Here is an 18,043-nt window from a genome sequence, read left to right as displayed (position 1 = left end):
GGAAGAAATACATGATAAACATCAACCACACAGAACCAAAGCATGACCCCCCTTCCCCCCGCTAAGGGGTGGCTCCCAGATGTCCCAAAACAAAAACCCGAAGAACCAAAATGGGGCCGGCGGAAATGGGCACGGTGGGAACACAGCCCACCAACAATATCAGTCCGGAGAGCGTTTCGGACACCACACAAGGGCAGAAGACGGCTGCAAGGCGTGCGCCGCCGGAACGGGGTCATGGAACGGCTGCAGGGATTGCGCCGCCTGCCGCTGGATCCAATGGCGGTTGCCCCACCTGACGCTGGATCCAATGGTGGCCGCGGGACTCGCGCCGCCTGTGCTGGAATCATGGCTTTGAGACTACATCGGCAGAGACAAAGAGACTTGGGGCTGCATCGGCAGAGACGAAGAGACTTGGGGCTGCATCGGCAGAGACTAAGAGACTTGGGGCTGCAACGGCCGAAACAAAGAGACTTGGGCCTGCAACAGCCGAGACGAAGTGACTTGGGGCTGCAGCGGCCGAGACAAAGTGACTTGGGGCTGCAGCGACACAGGCGAAGAGGCCGGCGGCTGCAGTGACAGGCAAAAAGGCCCGGGACGGCAGTGGCACAGGCGAAAGGGCTCGAGACTTGAGGCTGCCCTGGAGCTGGGACAGTGACTTGAGGCTGCCGTGGAGCAGGGACTGGGGCCCGCTGCTGCCGTGGAGCAGTGACTGGGACCTGCTACTGCCGTGGAGCAGTGACTGGGACCTGCTGCTGCCGTGGAGCAGTGACTGGGACCTGCTGCTGCCGTGGAGCAGTGACAGGTCATGTGCCTCCCCCGCTGGGTCCTTACTAGGTCGCATCATTCTGTCGTGATGTGCGGGTGATAGTAAACCCAAATGCAGGAAGGCAGAGTGAGGCGAGGCAAGCGTGCTCTTTAACGTAATTTAATTTAAAGAAAAACAAAAAGCAAACAACGTACAAAACAAGATACAAAGTGCAAACCAAAACTGGGAATAAACTCACTAGTATCAAACTAAAACAGGCAGGACACACAGGAGCTGGAAACCGGGTGTGACAAAGACAATGACGCGACAAGAAACACAGACTCCCACACAACGTCGACAATGCTCCCACACAGATTGGACGAACACAACAGAATAAGGCCCCGTCCACACAAAAGACCGTTTCAAAGTATATATTCACAAGCTTCTTACCGTTTAGGCCGTTCGTCCACACAACGGCGCGGTTTCAGAGCTTGAAACCAATCACTTTTGAAACCGGGCCCCAGAGTGGAAAGATTTCAAAACGCGCCCCGCACGCTTCCATATGCAGGATACTCCTCCAGTGATGACATAATGTTCGCAGTTTGATAATGACGCATTGTCGTAGTTTGACGACGTATGCTCCAATTCTCGCGGGACTGCGAATCTGTCAACAACAATGGTGGATAGCCATGTCGTAGTGGTTTTGGCGCAACCTCCTTAGCAGTGCTGCGTTCCGTCAACATTGACGGAAGGTCCATCAAACCGTCAATGAAGGACGCTCATTTTATTGACGATTGGCAATAGACAACAAACTTAAATTTTTTTACGAACTAAAAATTGACAGAAGTCCCTTTCCGTCCAGCAATACAATCATCAGTGAGACACTCGCTTAGTTGTGTGTGCAATGTCACTCAAGCAGAGTTGGGAATGAACACTATGCAGTCAATAAGGTCATGGAATAGACATGAAGCATTAAACCCCCGTAGATAGCACCACATAGAGTTCCAGTCATTTCAACCTGACTCTCAAAATCATAGCTTTCACACCATGACAAGTAAGGTACCAGTCAGGGTTGTACAAAGTGAAATGCATTACATTGACACAATCTTGCTCAAAACATTCATGATACATGCAGGAACAAACTTGAAGTAAATAAAGGCAGTGATTTTGATTAAAATGGTTAAGTATTAAAATATTTTTCTGTCATTTTGCTTTTTATGCAAATTGATTATGGTGACAGTCGCTGGCTGTGATAGACATCAAATCCAAATCAGTTGCTACGTTTTGTTTCCCTTCCAGTAACCTGTCTGAGTACATTTTTTAACTATTTCATTAAAAAAATTCAGGAAAGTTAATTGTCATGATCTTTACTATATGGAGACAAAAGTTCCACGTCAACATTAACTGTCGCCACCATGTGACGTGACTGTGTCAAGCCCAGCTAATTTAGTATTTTTTAAAATGTTTTTACTCCAATTAATTACGCTTTCTATCAACAGCAGCTGCAGTCTAGTTTGAGATTTTTGAGCAAGTGTTACGGGTACCGGACAGCAGCACCGGATGGCAGTTATAGATGTATCTGTAAAACAGGTTAAAGTGCGACACTGTCGTCTGTCAATCGCCAGTTCTCGTCGGCTCTGATTTATTTACATTTCACAAAAGATACAATAACCAAAAATACAGACTAACTGCTAAGTGCTTCGTCCCATTTCACTGCCCGACGCTCGGTAACAGAAGACGACCATACGCAGCAGCTGTACACTTGTTTTACACATAGCTCCAATTGAAAACCGAAATATAAAAGTACACAAGCATATGAGGACATTTATGAAACTTTACTCACCTGTAAAACAGGATAAAGTGTGAAAATAATGCAGACCGCAACACTGTCGTCTGTCATTCGCCAGTTCTCGTCGGCTCTGAGAAAATGGCCGGACGCATGCGCTCTACATAACTGAACTGTGGGCTTACACTGCCACCTACTGACCACATTAAGTAGTGTTTATTCCACACATTAAACCAAGGAATACATACTAGATAATGCAGATGAAATAAAAATAGTTTTGGGGAAAAAATAAAGCAAAACATTGTGATCACACTTTGTGGGCATCACACTCTCCCTAACAAATAAAAATGGCTCCTGGCATTTTCAAAGACACATTTTCAAAACACTGAATGAACTATTCAACCTGCTTCTCTCTTTTCTCAACAAGCAAGTATTGTGGGTGGTATATGTGATATGGGTGTTTGATATGTATGTGGGTTGTATGGTGTGTGAATGTAGAAGGCTGGATGCGATTAAGGTATTCCAAAAGGTGGAAGATATTGTACTGGCGTGTGTGTTGGAACAATATGAGAAGATGCATGTACTGCAGGTGGATATTGTACTGCACGACCTAGCACTGAGTTAACTGTAGTATGTTCCTGCAATGACGGCTCGCCTAAAGAGTGATAAGTGAGAACCGTTCTGGGCTTTCTCTCTTGGTTTGACCTTCTGACCTCTGACTGAAACTGTTCAATGAGGGATGCTGGGGATTTAGTTCGAGGGCTGTGCTGGGGTACTGGAGATTGGGCCTCATCATCTGATCTAGCAGTCCGGACAAGTACGTTTCTTTCCGTCTCTTGTCTCTCTTCTTCACTTCCCCCTCGCGACAGGACAGGATTTGGTAAGTATCCCGGTACAGTGTGACTCTCTCTCCTTACAGGTTTTGGAATGACAGTGTCTTTTGGTTCTCCAGCAGGATCACTTACAGTAGGTATTCTCAGCCAGTATCCACAGTTTCCATCATCCTCCGAATCACTGTTAGTGCTGTCTTCCATGTATGTCAGTTTTGGTGTGCCTGGCATTTTTCCATGGTTTTGTCTGCTCTTTGTTTTCTTCCTAGGCACATTTTTGGCTTGGGGTGGAGTAATTTCCACAGGTAAATCATTCACCAGCAACAGGAGATTGCGATGCAGTGTTCTGGTCTTTTGATGGTTTCCATGCTCAGGACAAACAATGTAAACTGGGCTTTCAGCAACCTGACTCTTGACTACATAGACAGTCTCCTCCCAGTAAGATCCTAACTTGCCAGGTCCTCCTCGTTGACTGAGGTTTCTCACCAGAACTGTCTCCTGGCTGTAGCACAACTCCTCTTGCTTTCTTGTCATGGATCACTTTTCCTTTTGCACTAGATTTCTTACTGTTTTCACTAGCAATGCGGTAAGCTTCTGACATTTTCTCTGCCCATTTCTCTGCATATCCTCTCGGTGAGTTTTGTTCCTTTTCTTCAGTTAACCCAAATAACAAGTCAACTGGGAGATGGGGATGACGTCCGTAGAGGAGAAAAAAGGGTGAGTATCCTGTAGATTCGTGTTTGGTGCAGTTGTAAGCGTGAATTACATGAGGAAGATGATCCTTCCACTGCAGTTTCTCTCTTTCAGTCAATGTCCTCAACATCTGAAGGATCGTCCTGTTGAGACGCTCAACCGGGTTGCTCTGTGGATGGTAGGGTGATGTTTTAGAGTGGCCGACTCCAGACAGTTGCTGCAATTTTGGAACAATTTATTTTCAAATTCACGGCTCTGATCATGATGTAATTTATATGGGTAGCCAAATTTGGGTATGAAGTCATTGAAAAGTTGGAGGTGATGCTGCCCATAGGAGCTCGAACATGTGTGACAGGCTTTTTTGACTTTATGCATGGACATTTCCGGGTAACATATTCCTCAATTTCCTTAGACATAAATGGCCAATAAAACCTCTCCCTTGTCAGGTGGAGCACTCTTTCTGTCCCAACATGTCCCATCTCATTATGTAGATGTTTCAGCGCGAGTGTTCTCTCCTTCACGGGGAGAACTAACTGCTTGCGTTGGTTCGTCTTTCTGTAAAGGAGGTCATTTTCAATGAATAGTCTGCTCCACTCATGGATTAGCCTTCGAGTTGCCCCACTTACAGTTTTGCATGCTTCATCCGTCAACTTGGTGTTTGACTCTTTCAACTCCATAATTTTACTTATGGCTTGATCCTCTCTCTGGGCCTTTACTAATTCATCATGGCTGATGGTTTGCAGGTGGTGGTTAGACTGCTCGTTAGAGTCAAGCGAAGAGATGTTTAACGCTGCAACCCATGCCACATCATCCTTTTCTGCTGCTTGACTTCCATCCCATGTCGCACGGACTGTCTCATTGGAAAGCTCCTCTGTACAGGTATTTTCATACTTTTCTCCAGGACAAGACTGCTCACAAGGAAAGGCACAGCGATTGACAGGTCAGGATTTTCATTCCCCTTCAAATTCACTGCAAGCGGAACCCAGCCATCAAACGGGAGGGCTTCACTATTCACTGTATAGATTTTCAACTCTTCTTCATCATCAATAATCCCGCTCAGGGGGTCTAACAGTGTTGTCAGGTAAGAATTTGTTTCTCCAGTTTCTGTCAATCAGGCTTACTTGGGCCCTGGTGTCAAGTAAAGCAGTAACTGCTAAACCATTTAGATAACACTGGGTAAGAGCCCTTCTTCCCACAAGGTTGGCAAGGCACTCACTTTTACTGTAAGGCAAGTCAGGAGTTCCTTCTGGTTGCTTCTGTACACAATTTACTACTTTATCTTTTGTTTCAAGACTAGACATTTTCTCTTCAACTCTTTTCTTATCAGACTCATCAGTGTAGCAGGTGTCAGTTTGGGACAGCAATTGGGAACCGGTCACTGTTTGTCCCCCTGCAGGGACCGGCACCAGTTTTCCTGCTGTGTCGATCTCTTCAGGCAGCCCACCGCCCTGTAGCCTTCCTCCCCACAATGGAAACAGTGAGGACACTTGGGGAGATTCTTTTCAACACACTTAACACAGCCATAGGGTCGCTCTCTTTTCCTGTCTGTCTTATCTGCTCTAACCTAAGTATGCTGTTCTGACTTTTGGGAATAGATTGAATGTAGATTGTATGACCTCAACAAGACTGATAAACTTTTCAACTTTCTCTGTTAACTGCTGGATCATGTCTGGTTTCTTTGCTGCATTTTCTTGTTTGATGCTAGGTGGACATTGAAATGTGTTAATCTCACCCTCTGCACTGTGTACAAGTGTGTGTTTCAGGCGGGTGGCTGGGCCTAACCTTCGCTGCCTCTCACTCTCATTACTTTCTTCATCTGCTTGAGAATGACCTCATCAGAAACACTGTGGTCTAAAAGCAACGGTTTGAGTTCTCTGCGAATATCTTCATGCGTGTGCCCTAGACCTTGGTACTCAGTGTGGAGAAAAACATCCTGAACTGTACTAGCATTGTGTTTAACATCAGTATCAGCATGTTTCGAAGCTAGCAAGATCTTTTGTTTGAGTCCTATGACCCTGTATAGAAACTGCTGTGGTGTTTCACTATCTTTTTGCTTAGTACACATAAGTTCTTGAAACAGCTCTGTGTTGCTCTGTTCACCCAAGTGAGAGTGAAGAAAACCCTTCAGCTCCTCAACGGTTAAATCTTCCTTAAACATCAACATGTCATTAAAATCTCCAGGTTTGATAATTCTCAGGACTGCTCTAACAACCTCTGCCTCACTGAACTTTTCCTTTATTCCTTCTTCAGCCTGTCGACAAACACTGTTGTAACTTATGTCTGAACCCTGGTCGCCAATCTGACCTCCCTGAATCTTAAATTCCCTGCGATTGAGGTATGAAATTTGTCGCAAAGAAACCAGCTTATCTGATGTCACAGGTGTGTGGTGTACACTTTTGCTATTGGTGTCAGGTGCATTGTTATTCAATGCCATTGACTGAAAATTAGACTGTGCTGTGGAACACTTTGTGAAGTGTGTGTGTTCATGTACTGCATTATTTGTTTACTCAATTCCTCATAACTAGTAAGCATCTTTTGCAGTGTTACATCAGTCACATTTTCAACAGCTCCGCTAACATCATTAGCATGACTTACTTTAACATTGATGCCATCAACTTGACCGTTAGCAATTGGACTTTGTGATACGCTCTTTATACTCTTTTGGACCCAAAGCTCGAACCTGTATGAGGTTACCAATCACATCTTTCAGGTTTAATAAATGTGCAATCCCGGCATCCTCTAGTTCTAGCAAGGTCTTACTGTGCATGTAGTTGTTGATGTAGTCGAACAAACCCTCTCCATCCTCTGCAGCGATATGAGACAGACGAGGTTGGTCGATCCCTGGCACTTGTACCAATGCCTCGGCGATCTGGAGCAGTTCATCAGCACATAGAGTGAGCAGGCTCTTTTTGATGGTCCACACCAAACTTTTCCTCCCACTGTCCGCCATAGTTGCTTCCCGATTCCTTGCACTTGGTAATACAGTCCAGATTCACCGTCATTGTCCGTTGTTTCCTTTTAACACCGCACAGTCCTTACTCTTCACCAAATATGTCGATTGGCACCAATGTTTGTAGTCTTTAGTAGACGGAGCAGCTTGCATCAGTTGGTGAGGTTGGAAAACGCTCCTTTCATCAGTGGACCCTTGTGCCGGAGGTCGCTCGCTGGCTTATCAGGTTACTTCTGGCAAAAGGTCTCAGGATGAATAGATCAGTTCCTGACTAGGAGGTGGTGCTGAATCTATCCAGGACGAGCCCTCACAAAACTGTTACGGGTACTGGACTGCAGCACCCGATGGCAGTTATAGATGTACCTGTAAAACAGATTAAAGTGTGAAAATAATGCAGACTGCGACACTGTCGTCTGTCATTCGCCAATTCTCGTCGGCTCTGATTTATTTACATTTCACAAAAGATACAATGACCAAAAATACAGACTAACTGCTAAGTGCTTTGTCCCATTTTCTCAATTTACCCAGCGTATACAATACTGCATTATATATCTATCTAGACATTTACATGTTCTTTGTTAATAGAAAACAATATAATAACACACAAACATTTCTGTTACTGTGGTCTTCAATACAATCAATCAACATCAACACACATTGTAAACCCTTTTCAATTTCAACATTCAACTTCCTAAATCCGGTTTGGATTAATACTGCCATATGCATTTAAAGTGCATTTGTATTAGTTAAGATGCTAGAGACACATATATGGGACTGACATATAGCAAAAAGTCAAAATGAAATCAACATTTGTCATGTACAATACAATAGTTGGAAAGTAAAACTCTTAAAGAACATATTTGTATTCAAACCAAAATCCCAACTGACTGAAAATGATTAAATGCCCAGGCACGTTACATTGAATTTACTTTAAAGATGACGCCATTTCACTGCCCAACGCTCTGTAACAGAAGACGACCATACGCAGCGGCTGCACACTCGTTTTACACATAGCTCCAATTGAAAACCCGAAATATAAAAGTCCACAAGCATATGAGGGCATTTATAAAACTTTACTCACCTGTAAAACAGGTTAAAGTGTGAAAATAATGCAGACCGCGACACTGTCGTCTGTCATTCGCCAGTTCTCGTCTGAGAAAATGGCCGGACGCATGCACTCTACATAACAGTGTCTGGCACTTCAAACTAAACTGTGGGCTTACACTGCTACCTACTGACGTAGCGTTCATTCTACACATTAAACCAAGAAATACATATTAGATAATGCAGGTAAAAAATAAAGGACAACATTGTGATCACACTTTGTGGGCATCACACAAGTAATTTAAGTTCTGTCTTTCAAGAAATAGTGAATGTGCAGATTTTTTGCTGAGCGCCCATATAAGAGAAGACGACGATGAAGAAAAAGAAGAAAGCGACAAGGAAGAAAAAGTGCCGTTTGGTCATTGTGCTATTTTTTTATTTTTTTTTATGGATAGGTTATGTTAAGTTTTCCTCAGAAGCTTCTGATAATTAATAAATACCTTTGCAAAGGGACTTCTTCACCAGAATCTCACCATTCAGTTAATTGAACACGCAAAGAGTACAATACTTAATATTGTCTACTTTAACAGTTACCAGCAAGAGAGGCAGAAGTTTGTCACTGACGAAAGTGCCGACTCACTTGTAAATATGAAACCGTGCGCCTGTGTAGCGTCGCTGGGAGCTCGGAGGCCCACCCAGCAATACTTTGTGGCACTGGGGATTGAAATAGTGTTTGAAATGCATGTTCTGTGCAAATTATTCCGTTAGTGGTCCAGTTGTTTTATTGGTTATTGGTGGTGCTTTCTAGTTTGTTGCTCCGTAGTGATTTAATTTTGCCGTGACACCGTGACTGTGCATCACGGAATGACGAGAGATGATGAGAAGAATGACTTGCCTGCATTATGAGTTGAAGGCGGGTAAGTGAGATTGTCTGCTTACAATAACAAAAGCATTCACTGTTTCTCATTGTCTTGTGAGTGCCACACCAGTGAGAAGCTGATATTTGTGAAAAATATGCACGACAAAGGAACCAATCATTATTGCAATACCATCAAAATAAATAGTTGGCAATTAATACGCTTTTGCGTTATGACAAATATGGTGGTCACGTGACATGCAACGAGGAACTGTCAAACGGGGGGGGGGGGGGGAAATGCCATAATAGAGACCAGCTGCAACATAGATACTCCTGCACATCACTTAAGGCAGCATCTGTGTATAGTTTGGCAATCATGATCTACATCATCATGCTGCAAATGATCACAACCTGTATTGTGTCATATTATAACAGTCATACAAGTGTGACTTTTATAAGGGATAATGCACATTATTGGTCATGTTTTTTCTGTGTAACCCACAGTGACGTATCATTAAATGAAATTCATTAAGTTAATCTTGCTTAAAACATTCATAGTGCACTCGGGAACAAACTTAAAGTTAAAAAAAAATGCAGTAATTTTGATTAAAATGGTTAAGTATTTAAGAGATTTTTTTATTATTTTGCTTTTTATGTGCTGGTGAAAATCGCAGTGATTGGCTGTGCTTGAAAGGAAATGCAAATCAGTTTACAATGTCCTATATCTACAGGTATTGTGTCAGTAGCATCTACTACATGCAGTTTCATGCTACCCTGACAAAGTGGGCATGGTTTCGTCAGGTCGTTAGCGTTGATGGGTGAAGGTCCATCAGTCCACCAATATTGATGGAATCAATGATGGACCCAATTTTTCGCTGAGAGAATGATGAATGACGGATTGTTGATTACAATGCCATTTATCTTGAGATAGTGACGATGGCGGAAGGGTGTCCTGACTGTTGACGATTGTAGAATGACGGACGCTCAAAATTCATTGTCACACCCACCCCTGCTCCTTAGCTTGCTTATGTTTTTGCAGCAAAATATTTTGCTTCTTTATTCCCACGTCAACAAGCGGTGTTGTACTTGAATCACCCGCCATTGTCACTTCTCCTGTGTATGTCTTCTTCATGTTGTTTCGATACATGCAAAGCCATGTTTGTTCTGTAAAATGCAATAAAGGAAAAAAAAAGGAAAAAAAAGTGTTCATACATGATAGAAGGGGTGAAAAAGAGATGATGAATAACCAAACATATACCTTACTGCTTCTATACTTTACAAAAATTTGGTCTAAAAATAGTAAAAGTAGTAGTATGAGTGTATCTATGGTTATATAAATCCACATAAGAATTGTAATAATCATACTTAAATTAAATTCAATAATTAAATGGAAACTCTCTTATTGGTTAGGAAAAAAATCTAAAATCAAAAGAAAATCCTATCGGTGAAAGTTGACAAACTATCGAGTTATCTTCGTCAAAAAAAACAACTAAACTCTCAATGTTACATTTAAGTAACTATCTCACCTCAAAGGCTACGTTCCTTTTTCAAATAAGTCAAAAAACTTTAAGATAGTTAATCTCAATTCCAGATAAAGTTGCTTATTACTTTGTATATTTATCTCTATAACTAACCAACAATAAATTTGTATAAAATCTATTCCTTTGGTAGTAGAAAACAATCCGAAAAGTAATAACAATTTTCTTAGTTTTATTACAATTCGAGAAAGAATTCATAAAAGGACATTTACAGGGCTCCAGCTGATGTGAACCTCATGTATAAAAGGGGATCGTAGCTGGAACTGAGTCTCTCAGAACTTTCTCGCGCAAATCAACACAGGCTCTCTGGCGGTCGTTCTGGACTCATAGAACCGTAGTTACATACGTAACTGTCGTTCCATTTCGTCCATCCCATCCGCCAGGTGGCGGTGCTGAAACAGCACTGAACGCGGAATACCAGCGATGTCACGAAGACACGGGAAACTGTATCTCACAGAGGGGCCTTTGCAAGACCGCGAACCACATCAGGTGGATGAGGAGAGGTGACATCCAAACTGTAGAATCTGGAGAAACGTTCAAGGCGACGACCAGGAAGTGGTCGCACAGACGTCCTCCAAGAACACTCCTTTCAGAACAGCCCATGAGGTAGACACACCCCTGGTGGAACGACTGAGCACCCCAGGAGGAGGGGGGCGATCAGAAACCCGATACGACTGCCGAATCACCTCCCCGATCCAATGGGAGAGGCCTTGCTTGGACACAGTAGCTCCTTTATTCGGGGCCGTTGTAAGACACAAAAAGCTGGGTGGATATATGGAAACCTGACGTAGCATTCAAATAAGAGCAGAGCGCCCTCACAGGACACCAATGACCTCATCCCCATCCGTCGACGCTGGACCAAAACGAGCGAGACGAATAGGGTGGTTGGCTTGAGAGCCAGACAAAGCTTTGGGCAGCATTTGGCCACAATGTGACCCCTGCTACGTAGGTATGCTACCGAAGGCATTCGGGACTAACAGACACGGCGTGCAGCTCCCCCTCCCGCTTAGCGGATGCTATCGCAAGTAGAAACGCTGTCTTGCAAGACAGCCAGCAAAGCTCCCTTTCGGTTAACGGCTCGAAAGGGGACCTACACAGTGCGTCAAGCACCAGACGAAGGTCCCAGGTGGGGACTCGAGGCGGATTTCTAGAACGAAGGCGAAGGGCACCCCTGAGGAAGGAAACCACCAGCAACAACGCTCCAGAAGGAGCCTCTAAAGGGTCAGATGAATGAGGGGGGGAGGTGGGAAGGCATATAGCAGGCCCCTTGGTCAGGGGTGTGCCAGAGCATCCTGGACTAGCGGGCTGCTCTGTTCCCTCAGGGAAAACCAGAAGGGACAGTGAGTGGACTCTTCGGAGGCAAAAAGATCCACTGTAGCCTTTACGAAGCGACTCCAAATGGCGCTCACCACCTGCGGGTGGAGACGCCAATCCCCCTGAGGCGGACGACGGTGGGAGAGGGAATCCGCCGACTTGACAATGCCCGGGAGAAACATGGCGGCCCATCTAAGCAGCCTCAGTGAGGCCCGTAGGAGCTGGGCGGCGCTTGTCCCGCCCTGATGATTGATGTGATACACAGTGGAGGTGTTGTCCGATCGTACCAAGACATGGCGCCCTGCCACAAAGGGCAGAACATGAATGAGGGCCAGATGCACAGCCTGCAGCTCCAGCACATTGATGTGCAGCGATCTGTCCCCTGCAGACCACAGGCCTTGAGCCGTCCTGTGTTGCCAAACTGCGCCCCATCTACTCAGGCTGGCATCGGTGGTGACCACTTTGTGACGTGTGGTTACAACCCCCAATGGGCCTCCCGCTGATAGAACAGACCGGCAACCCCAAGATGCGAGTGCACCCATGAACCGACTGGACACTCGAAGACGCTTCCGACAGGCCAGCAGCGGGTTGAGCCGGAAGCGGAGCAACCACCTTTGCAATGGTCGCAGCATTAGCAGGCCCAATGGCACAAGTGTCGTCAGGGACGTTAACTTGCCCAGCAGACGCAGAAAAAGGACATACGGCATCATCCCATTGGCACGAGAGAGAGAGATGAGATGTAGCATTGTCGACCCTCTGTGGGGACGGTCGAGCTGTCATGGAGGTGGTGTCTAACAACATTCCGATGAACAGTGTCAGAGGGAACAAGAGAGGACTTCTCCAGGTTGACCTTGAGCCCAAGTCGTGACACATGCTGTAGGAGCGTAGACGTGTCTCGGATTGCCTGATCCTTGGACGGAGCGCATATCAGCCAGTCGTCCAAGTAAGGGAGCACCTTTATGCCCCTCGACTGCAAGTGCCGACTTCACTACACATGTGAACACTCTGGGAAAGAGTGACAGCCCGAATGGGAGTACTCTGAACTGCCAGTGTCGACCCCTGTAAGCAAAGCGGAGAAACTTCCTGTGCTGAGGAGCGATAGGGACTGGAAGTAAGCAACCTTTAGATTGATTGACGTGAACAATTCCCCTCGGGCAATCGTCCTCAACACGGCCGACGTAGTTAGCATATACGGAAGGGCAACACCTGAGGAAACGGTTGAGAACTCTCAGATCTAAGATAGGGCGTAGTCCGTCTGTCTTTTTGGGAATAAGGAAGTAGGGGGAGTAGAATCCCCCTGGATGAGCCAAGGGATCCGCTGCTTCGATAGCGGACTTGGCGAGGAGGGTCGCTAGCTCTTGATCCATAGCTAGTGCCTTTTCCGGGTCACTGATGACTGTCTGTCTGACCAGGATGGAGAGAGGGGGTCAGCGTCGTAACTGAATCCTGTACCCATGAGACAAGGTTAAAAGTACTCATGGGTCCGAAGCCCAGTTGCCTGGCCCTCCCGGATTTAGGGGTCTGGGAGGGATGGGGCGTGGTGGGTGAAGCTCGTGGCTGACCATGGGATCCTCGGCCAGAGGGCCGAACCTCAGGGCATGGCTTCGTGTAGGATGGCGAGGCCCGTATCCCCCCGTAGCCCGAAAGGATTGCCCAGTACGTGACAGAGGGGCCCGGACGTGGGTCACCGGGGCCTCCCTTTGGAGCTAGGCCTGGAGGCGGGGCTCGTTGGCGAGCGCCTGGTGGCCGGGCCTACACCCATGGGGCTCAGCCCAAAGAGGCAACGTGGGTCCCCCTTTCCATGGGCTCACAACCGGTCGGAGGGGTCAAAGGGGTCGGGTGCGTAGTGGGATGGGCAGCAGCCAAGGGCGGGGACCTTGGCGCACCGATTCCCGGCTCCAGAAGCTGGCTATTGGGACATGGAATGTCACGTCCCTGGCGAAAAAGGAGCCCGAGCTGGTGTGTGAGGCCGAGAAGTTCCGACTAGACATAGTCAGACTCGCCTCTACACACACCTTGCGCTTTTGTACCAGTCCTCTCGAGAGGGGTTGGACTTTCTTCCACTCTGGAGTTGCCCACGGTGAGAGGCGCAGAGCTGGTGTGGGCATACTTATTGCCCTCCGGCTTGGCGCCTGTACGTTGGGGTTCACCCCGGTAGACGAGAGGGTAGCCTTCGGGTGTGGGGATGGGTCCTGACTGTTGTCTGTGTTTAGAGTCTTTGGAAGGTGTGCTGGAGAGCGCTCCTTCTGGGGACTCCCTCGTTCTGCTGTAGGATTTCAACGCTCACGTGGGCAATGACAGTGAGACCTGGAGGGGCGTGATTGCGAGGAAGGCCCCCCGATCAGAACCTGTGGTGTTTTGTTATTGGACTTCTGTGCTGGTCACGGATAGTCCATAACAAACACCATGTTCAAACATAGGGGAGTCCATATGTGCACTTGGCACCAGGACACCCTAGGCTGCAGTTTGATGATCGACTTTGTAGTTGTGTCATCTGATTTGCGGCCGCATGTTTTGGACACTCGGGTGAAGAGAGGGGCAGAGCTGTCAACTCCGATGGTGGGGGAAGATGCCGGTCAGACTTGGCAAACCCAAACGTATTGTGACGATTTGCTGTGAACGTCTGGCTGGTTCCTACAGGCTCTGGATGTTGTGGGGCTGTCGTGGTTGACACGCCTCTACAACATTGCGTGGACATCGGGGACAGTGCCTCTGGAAGTAAGGTCTATTCAGGGGTGCTGGAGAGGAGGGTTCGTCGTGAAGTCAAATCTCGGATTTAGGAGGAGCAGTGTGGTTTTCATCCCGGCCGTGGAACAGTGGACCAGCTCTTCACCCTCTGCAGGGTCCTCGAGGATGCGTGGGAGTTCGCCCAACCATGTGTTTTGTGGATTTGGAGAAGGCGTTCGACCGGGTCCCTCAGGGAGTACGGGCTACCGCTTGATACGGGCTGTGCGGTCCCTGTACGACCGGTGCCAGAGCTTGGTCCGCTTTGCCGGCAGTAAGTCGGTTTCGTTTCCAGTGAGGGTTGGACTCCGCCAAGGCTAATCTTTGTCACTGATTCTGTTCCTAACTTTTATGGACAACATTTCTAGGCGCAGCCAAGGCGTTGAGGGGGTTCGGTTTGGTGGCCTCAGCATTGCATCTCTGCTTTTTGCAGGTGACGTGGTGTTGTTGGCTTGATCAAGCCGTGATCTACAACTCTCACTGGAGCGGTTCGCAGCCGAGTGTGAAGCGGTTGGGATGAAGTCAGCACCTCCAAATCCGAGACCATGGTCCTCAGTCGGAAAAGGGTGGTGTGCTCTCTCCGTGGAGGAGTTCAAGTATCTTGGGGTCTTGTTCACGAGTGGGGGCAGGAAGGAGCGGGAGATCGACAGGCGAATTGGTGCTGCGTCTGCAGTGATGCGGCCTCTGTATCAATCCGTTGTGGCGAAGAAGGAGCTGAGCCAAAAGGCGAAGCTCTCTATTTACGAGTCAATCTACGTTCCTGCCCTCACTTATGTTCATGAGCTGTGGGTCGTGACCGAAAGAACAAGATCCCGGATACAAGCGGCCAAAATGAATTTCCTCCGCAGGGTGTCCGGACTCTCCCTTAGAGATAGGGTGAGAAGCTCAGTCATCCGGGAGGGACTCAGGGTTGTGCGGCTACTCCTCCGCGTTGAGCGGAGCCAGCTGAGGTGGCGCAACTAGTTCGGATGCCTCCTGGACGCCTCCCTGGAGAGGTGTTCCAGGCATGTCCCACCGGTGGGAGGCCCCGGGGACGACCCAGGACACGCTGGAGAGACTATGTCTCTCGGCTGGCCCGGGAACGCCTTGGGATCCCGCCGGAGGAGCTGGTTTAAGTGGCTGGGGAGAGGGAAGTCTAGGCATCCCTCCTAAAGCTGCTGCCCCCATGACCCACCTTGGATAAGCGGTAGAAGATGGATGGATGGACTTGTTCAATTGCTTGTACTACCCTTGTATTGTAATAAACTTTTGAAAATTCTAACCTATTTTCACATTATTCCATCACTTAAGGTATAGGTTCTTCTGATAAATTCACTGTTGATAGTTAAAAAGCATAACTATTAATAGTAGCAATCAGAGACTTTATTTAGAGTTGGACTAACTAGGTTAAAGTATTTCGACTCATTTAAACAGGAACCTAGTGTTTGAGGGCTGGGCTAATTGAAAGAAAGTGACGTTTTGAATTAAGAATTTACTTGTGCTTCTTGGCACTGTTCTTAGTGTCAGTTAGAGTTTAATTCGTTCTGATAGATATAACCCTATATCATTTAAATTCCAAATTGTTACTTATTTCTTGAATTAAATTCAAACATGATTATTACAATTATTTTGTGGATTAGTGTAGTAATAGATACGCTGAGGTATCAGTACTTCTTTTACTATTATGTTTAGGTAAATTAAGTAACAAGTAAGAGCAAGCTTAATATCCTAATTCAGCCTATTATCTTTAACCTCTTTTTAACTTTAAGTTCTATCTCAGTCATACGCTAACAATTACCTTACTATCGGTAACTGCTAATCCCTGAAACTTTAAAGTTACTTTGTCTTATTTTAAATTAGGATAACAAGCCCGAGCAGGTTAACAAAACCAGCTAACTAATGTAGGTCTTAACAAGAGCAACCGATTAGAGAAAAAGCAAAAAGAGTGTGTTCAGATTTTATCTTTATTTAAAATTGGTTACTCAATGAGGGTTTATCTGAAGCAAGACCGGGCTGACGCTCTAAAACCGGGGCGGTGAGAATCTAAACGAATCCTTCTCACAGCCGTTTTGAAGAGTTCCTGTCAACTCCTCAACTTTGACCGTGTTACAGCTAGTGAAGATAAAGGGGAGCTTTAACCCATTGAACGGAGAGTCGGCAAGGTAAGCGAGATCTGACACCTTCTTTAAGGGTTGCTTCCTTCATGGGAGTACGCAAATGCAACGTCACTTGTCATCCATGTAGCTATCAGCAGAACACATTGTACTGTGTGATGTTCTTGTTCAAGTGCAAAATGTACAAAATTTCACAATGTTGTCTCATCAACACATGCTCAGTCATTTAAACAAAGTAATGAAAAATATGAAATATTTTTTCATTATTAATTTTTATTAATTTTTATTTTGTATGTGGGTGTGTATGTGCATGTGCGTGTGTGCGTGCGTGTGAGTGTGTATTCATTAGTTCACCTAAAACCTATTAAAAAATCCCATACCGTTCACCTAAACCGAACACTTCAGAATCCAGCCAGAGTCGTGAGGCCGTCAGGAGACCCGAGGAAGGACCAAAGAAAATAAAGGAAAGTGCAATCCAGCACCGACCAGACACCACCCACCACCCACCGGGCCACCAACCAGAGTCCTTCACCAACCCCAGAAACATCTAAATTCCAACAAATCAGGGAGACCTCAAGAGACCAAAGGAGAGACTGAGGAAAGGAAGGAAGGACAGACTAAGCAGAGTGAGATCCAGACACCAGCCTCCACCGATTTTTTTGACCAGAGGAAGAAGCAGATTGTGTCTGAGTTTCGATAGATGCTGGTGTGGTGGATCTGGCATGCATGAAAATCTCCACCAAAGAGGGGAGCCGTCGACCCCTGCCAGGACAGAGCAAGCGCAATACCTCAGTGCCCCCCAGGCCACGGCAGCGCCAAAGTACAACCCCCGGGCCCTGCAGGGGCCACCGGCCGGAGAGCAAACCTAGGAGCAGGAGCGCCCCCCAACCCCAACACGGCCAGCGCCCCCAACCCAATGCAGCAGGACAGGGCACTGCAGGCCCGCCAGGCACCCCACCGGTCCACAGCCCCCACTCCCCCCACGAACCCCCCCCCCCGCCCCCCATCCACCCCAACCCAGCCCAAGCCCCCCCAGGCATTGGTGCCGAAGAGGGGCCGGACAGCGGAGCGGAGAGGGCACCCGCGCCCACCCCACCTCATGGAGGGACAGAACACCGGGGGTATAAGGGGAGATGGGGGCACCGGGGACGGGCGGCACCCCCGAATCCCAGGCCCAGCGGGGAAAGGCCCCGGTCGTCACTCCATCGTTCTTAGTGAAAGCTAACCCTGTTACTGAGTTCGCCAGCTCGCCGACTTGAAAACTCTACCCCTACACCTTGAATGTGAAGGAGACGACAAGAAGGGCAAGGGGCAGCGGCAGGGCCGCAGAGAGAGGGGGAGAGGAGGAGGAAGGGTGACGGGGGAGAAGGGACAGGGAGGCGGAGGACGGGCGGGGAGAGGCGAGGCAGCAAGGGGGAGGAGAGAGGGAACCACGGAGCACCCTGGCGGCCCACAGGTCCCGAACCGCGT

Source organism: Leptonotus elevatus, chromosome 2 (assembly GCF_054856555.1).
Source record: "Leptonotus elevatus isolate MCC_2025b chromosome 2, RoL_Lele_1.0, whole genome shotgun sequence".
Taxonomy (NCBI): domain Eukaryota; kingdom Metazoa; phylum Chordata; class Actinopteri; order Syngnathiformes; family Syngnathidae; genus Leptonotus; species Leptonotus elevatus.
This window is presented reverse-complemented; position numbering follows the sequence as displayed.